The sequence below is a fragment of the Brachyhypopomus gauderio genome, chromosome 2 (assembly GCF_052324685.1).
Source record: "Brachyhypopomus gauderio isolate BG-103 chromosome 2, BGAUD_0.2, whole genome shotgun sequence".
Lineage (NCBI taxonomy): Eukaryota > Metazoa > Chordata > Actinopteri > Gymnotiformes > Hypopomidae > Brachyhypopomus > Brachyhypopomus gauderio.
Window position 1 is genome coordinate 41748755 of NC_135212.1, and position 6806 is coordinate 41755560.

Consider the following 6806-nt stretch of genomic DNA (forward strand, 5'->3'; position numbering starts at 1 on the left):
GGCCATTTGACAGACTTACCATTGGCCAAACAACATGAAACCTCACCACTGTGCATATCTCAGGACTATGTGTCATGCTGTGCAGTTTTGAAACATTTGGCCACTAGGTGGCGCTATTTGTGAAAATCATGCATAACTCCTCCAAATTTTCACTTAGGAACATGCAACTTGTTTCTTTTTATTCCTTGCAGTAGACCTGACAACTTTGCAATTACAAGTCCTATTAAAAAATGCATACTTTTGTCACATTTATCAATTGTTTGAAAATAGCTCTTTTGGAATTAGTCCCTAGTAATTTGATCCAATCATGGCAAAATTGCTATGAGCATAATCAGTAGACTCTGTAGGTAAAAAGTGATTAAAAGAATTTTGGATTTTTATTTTTCTGATTGGTCCATTTACCCATTATATCATTGTGGCCATGCCATTTATGACCTATATTGCTATAACTCATAAACCATGTATGCAATCAACTCCCAATTTGAATGGCTTTTATATCCTGAAGTCCTTGTGAGGTATGCCAAGTTTGGTTCAAATTGGCCTGTCGGGGGCGCTACAGTACCCAAAAACCTAAGAAAACATAAAAACTCATGCTGCAATCTTGTTATGCAGAATACAGACAATTAATTGGTCTTGTATGATCCAGATCAATAAGTTCTATAACATTGCAATTACATCTTATAACAAAAAGTGCACTGCCTGACCGGAAATGAACCTTTTAATTCACCAAAATGTCATATTGCATTACTGAGATTAATGAGATATCAGTATGGTAGTACTTGGGCTCCATCTAGTGGCCAAACATCGGAACGGACTGAAAACTATTTCTCACATGAAATACCACACAAACACACACACAAAGCTGATCTCAGCATGTGATTTAGTTCTGTGATTTGAATCATTTTGCCAATACAAATTATTTTGATCCTTTTGGGCTTTTAGTGCCCCAATTGAAAATTTTTTTGCACATTGATTTATTTGTGCATTTTTTCCACTCAAACAGCTTCTTTTGGGTCTAAAGGACCTATTGGGTCTATTGCCTATTGAAGCCAAGTGGCCTATTCGTGTGTGAACCCGCCAATTGCCGCTTGCGGCTATATTGGCAATTATAATTGCTTAGATAATAATCTAAAACTGTAACTACAGCCTACGGCATACATCCTACAACCATGAAACTTGGCAGAAAGGTGTAGTCTCTTTGCAAGACCGAGCACAAGTACAGAGACCCATATTGGCCTGATGGTGGCGCTATAGCGCACCATTTTGCGTTTTGGTCCATATCTCCCACACCGTAGGTCCTAGAAACAAAATTCCACTTCAGGTGCATTCCTTGGCTCCAGACAAACAAAAAAGCCTCAAGAACCATTAAGCTCCGCCTACTTAGATTTTTTGCTAATTTGCATAATATGCAAAACCTACTTTTTTATACTAGTCCCTGGATTTTCATCGGATCACCACAACCTTGGTGTCAAAATATTCAGGAGAATCTCATTATCAAAGTTGCTTAAAAACATTTTGAGATTTGCATACAGTCTGGTTGTCACATGTCAATCAATAGCTCCGAGGCGTGGCCAAATTTACTTAAACAGCTATATCTCAGCAACGCTTTGACTAATCTTTATAAAAATTTATCAGTTGTTAGGGCACATGACTCAGAGGTCACAGGTCAAAGCTGGCCACGATTGTCCAATAGGGGGCGCTATAACATGGGAAAAACTGTTTCTCAGAAACCATTAGTCATATTAAGACAAAACTTTACATGCATCATCAGGGGCCCAAGTGGTATCAAGGCACACATTGATGACATCATCACTTAAAAAACATGGCCACCATTCACCAATTAATTGGTTTTGGCCATTTCACAGGCTTAACATAAGTACATACACATGAAACAGATATGGTATGTTCATCTACACACCCACACACATCTGAATCATTTTGGCAATATCTCCCACACTGTAGGGCCTAAGCAGAGAACTGCTAAACCACGCACGCTGGCCATTCTCACACACGCAGAGTGCCCTCCCTTCCTCCACTCCCTCCAGACTCCCCCGTCCTTCGAACAACCCAATGGCGATGCCTCCACCCCTCTCTCTTTCACATGCACTCACAAAAACACAGGCCTCTCTAAAAAATAAAACGCAAATACACATTATTTTGATCCTTTTGGGCTTTTAGTGCCTCAATTGAACCTTTTTTTGCACATTGATGTAATTATGCCTTTTTTCCACTGAAACAGCTTCTTTTCACTTTTAGGTCTAAAGGACCTTATGGGTTTCTTTTTGCCTATAGAGCCCAAGAGGCCTATTCGTGTGTGAACCCGCCAATTGCCGCTTGCGGCTATATTTCTTATTATTATTTTTCTCCGGATAAAACGCATACTGCAGCCTAGACCGTAAGGCCCAGGGAGACCAAACTTGGCAGACTGGTGTAGTCTGTTTGCGGGACCGTGCTAAAGTACAGACACCCAAATTGGCCTGATGGTGGCGCTATAGCGCAGCATTTTGCGTTTGGGTTCATATCTCCCACCCCGAAGGTCCTAGAAACAAAATTCCACTTCAGGTGCATTCCTTGGCTCCAGACAAACAAAAAAGCCTCAAGAACCATTAAGCTCCGCCTACTTAGATTTTTTGCTAATTTGCATAATATGCAAAACCTACTTTTTTATACTAGTCCCTGGTTTTTCATCTGATCACCACAATCTTGGTGTCAAAATATTCACAAGAATCTCATTATCAAGGAATATCAACAAAACTGTGACATGGGTATACAGTCTGGTTGTCACATGTCAATCAATAGCTCTGAGGCGTGGCCAAATTGACTTCAGCAGCTATATCTCAGCAATGCTTTGACCAGTCTTCATGGAAATTTATCAGTTGTTAGAGCACATGATTCAAAGGTCACAGGTCAAAGCTGGCCATGATTGTCCAATAGGGGGTGCTATAACATGGGAAAAACTGTATCTCAGAAACCATTAGTCACATCAAGCCAAAACTTTACTCGCATCATCAGGGGCCCAAGTGGTATCAAGGCACACATGGATGACGTCATCACTCAAAAAACATGGCCGCCATGAGCTAATTAATTTTTATTTGAATTAATTGGCCATTTGACAGACTTACCATAGGTTCATACACATGAAACTGACATGGTATGTTCATGTACACACCCTCTAAGACATACTCATGTTAGAAGGGAATTGCACCACTAGGTGGCGCTATACTAGAAAATCCAGAATTTCTCCTACATATTTTCACTTATCAAGAAATGCTTGCACTCATATGATTGTATGCAGAATTCCTAGCAACTTTCTAATTACATGTGTTTTGCAAAAATGTACCACTTTTTCACTATTATCAAATATATATAACTTGTCATTTTCATACTAGTCCTAGCATTTTAACTCCATTACCTTTAAATCACACCTTGTAATACTCAGCAGACTCTGAAATGCTAAGATTAGCAAGAAAATCCTAAGGTTTTCACAAATTAATATTTTTCATATGCATCACAATGCTACCATCGTAACACATCAAATTCACAGTTCAATAACTATGCCATAGTATGTCTGATTGTTATGAAAATTGACAACCACATTCACATGACCATTGTGGTGCTGTGTGCCAAGTTTGAGCCAAATCCGTCCACAAACAGCTCTACAGTGAATATTTTCATTTTCTATACTGACCAGTGCAGGGAGGCATAGACAGCTGCTAAGACACGCACGTTCTCACACACGCTGCCCCCCTCCTCCACTCCCCCATGCTTCTAACACTTTACAACCCTTGGGCTCTCCCTCCCCCTCTCTCTCCTTCACATGCACTCACAAAAACAAAGGCCTCTCTGGCCTATAGGTTTCACATACACACTAATTCTAGCCATTACTACCAATTACCCAGTGATTAATATAATATACAGATATTTAGCCTCTTTTTTCCACACATCCTCACATAGGACTTCCTATATGCTTCATATATACATTTCTCTAGCCATTTCCAACACACTAACTGATATTTAGCTTCATTTTTCCATCCACACTCTCAACACATGCCCTCTATACATCCTGAAATGACACAAGAGAGGACAGAGACATGTAATTCACATTTCACACACAACCTCTAAATAACTGCATGCTTTACTTATCATCAAAGTCTTGTTAGATACACATTCCTAGTGGCCTCCCTACTATGGGCACAACAGTGAGAACATGTCAGAGTAGGGATGAGAACATCATGAACAGGCAAAGATAAGAATATTTGTGTTATTTTATTGTATAGTAAGCCATCACTCTTTGGTTTGTTTGAGATTCACATGTGACAGATTTAGTCAGCTAAATGAAAAGGGTTAAAGAGTGGTGTTTACATGTGGGGCATTAACAAGAGCTCTCCTGCTGCAATGTTCACAACTTCTGACAAATTCAGCCAAAGGTATATTTATTTGACTAGGCCCCTGGGTCAGTGTGTCAGTGCTTTTAACCTAATCTCAGCATTTGATTTAGTTGTATGGTCTGAATCATTTTGTTTAATATCTTCCACACTGTATGGCCTAGAAACAAAATTCTACTTCAGCTGTATTCCTTTGCTCAAGCCAACCAAAAAAGCCTCAAGAAGCCCTTACTGCATACATGAAAAAACACACAAACACACACATACCAAGCTAATCACAGCATTTGATTAACTTCTATGATCTGAATCATTTTGCCATGACATTTTGTTTTGATCTTTTGGGCCTTTATTGCTCCAGTTGAATAATTTTTTGCAAATTACTTTATCTGTCCATTTTTTGGACTGAAGTAGCTTCATATCACTTGTTGGTCTAAAAGACCCTTTGGGCTTTTGTGCCTTTTTTTGTGTGAACCCGCCAATCGCCGCTTGCGGCTATATTTATTATTTTTCTCCGCATAAAACGCATACTGCAGCCTAAACCGTAAGGCCCAGGGAGACCAAACTTGGCAGACTGGTGTAGTCTGTTTGCGGGACCGTGCTTAAGTACAGACACCCAAATTGGCCTCATGGTGGCGCTATAGCGCAGCATTTTGCGTTTGGGTTCATATCTCCCACCCCGTAGGTCGTAGAAACAAAATTCCACTTCAGGTGCATTCCTTGGCTCCAGACAAACAAAAAAGCCTCAAGAACCATTATGCTCCGCCTACTTAGATTTTTGCTAATTTGCATAATATGCAAAACCTACTTTTTCATACTAGTCCCTGGTTTTTCATCTGATCACCACAATCTTGGTGTCAAAATATTCACAAGAATCTCATTATCAAGGAACATCAACAAAACTTTGACATTGGTATACAGTTTGGTTGTCACATGTCAATCAATAGCTCTGAGGCGTGGCCAAATTGACTTCAGCAGCTATATCTCAGCAATGCTTTGACCTATCTTTATGAAAATTTATCAGTTGTTAGGGCACATGACTCAGAGGTCACAGGTCAAAGCTGGCCACGATTGTCCAATAGGGGGCGCTATAACATGGGGAAATTTGTTTCTCAGAAACCATTAGTCACATCAAGCCCAAACTTTACAGGCGTCATCAGGGGCCCAAGTGGTATCAAGGCACACAATGATGACCTCATCACTCAAAAAACATGGCCGCCATGAGCCAATTAATTTTTATTTGAATTAATTGGCCATTTGACAGACTTACCATTGGCCAATCAACATGAAACCTCATCACTGTGCATATCCCAGGACTATGTGTCATACTGTGCAGTGTTGAAACATTTGGCCACTAGGTGGCGCTATTTGTGAAAATCATGCATAACTCCTCCAAATTTTCACTTAGGAACATGCAACTTGTTTCTTTTTATACCTTGCAGTAGACCTGACAACTTTGCAATTACAAGTCCTATTAAAAAATGCATACTTTTGTCACATTCATCAATTGTTTGAAAATGGCTCTTTAAGAACTAGTCCTAGGAATTTGATCCAATGATGGCAAAAATGGCATAGGCATAATCTGTAGACACTGTAGTTAACTAAATAAGGAAAAAATGTTGCATTTTTATTTGTCTGATTGGTCAATTTTTCCATTATATCCTTCTGGCCATGCCATAAATGACCTTTATTGCTATAACTCATAAACCATGTAAGTCATCAACTCCCAATTTGAAAGGCTTTTATAGACTGAGGTCCTTGTGAGGTAGGCCAAGTGTGGTTCAAATTGGCCTGTCGGAGGCGCTACAGTACCCAAAAACCTGAGAAATCATAAAAACTCACGCAGCAATCTTGTTATGCAGAATACAGACAAGTAATGGGGCTTGTATGATTCAGATCAATGAGGTCTATAACATTGCAATTACATCTCATAACAAAAAGTGCACTGCCTGACCAGAAATGAACCTTTTAATTCACCAAAATGTCATTGCATTACTGAGATTAATGAGATATCAGTATGATAGTACTTGGGCTCCATCTAGTGGCCAAACACCGAAACTGACTGAAAACAATTGCTCACACGAAACACCACACAAACGCACACAAAGCTGACCTCAGCATGTGATTTAGTTCTGTGATCTGAATCATTTTGCCAATACACATTATTTTGATCCTTTTGGGCCTTTAGTGCCTCAGTTGAATTGAATGTTTTGTCACATTGATTTACTTGTGCATTTTTTCCACTCAAACAGCTTCTATTCACTTTTGGGTCTAAAGGACCTATTGGGCTTCTTTTTGCCTATTGAGGCCAAGAGGCCAATTTGTTTGTCTAAAAGACCCTTTGGGCTTTTTTGCCTTTTTTTGTGTGAACCCGCCAATCGCCGCTTGCGGCTATATTTTATTTTATTTTTTAAATGTTCAGTT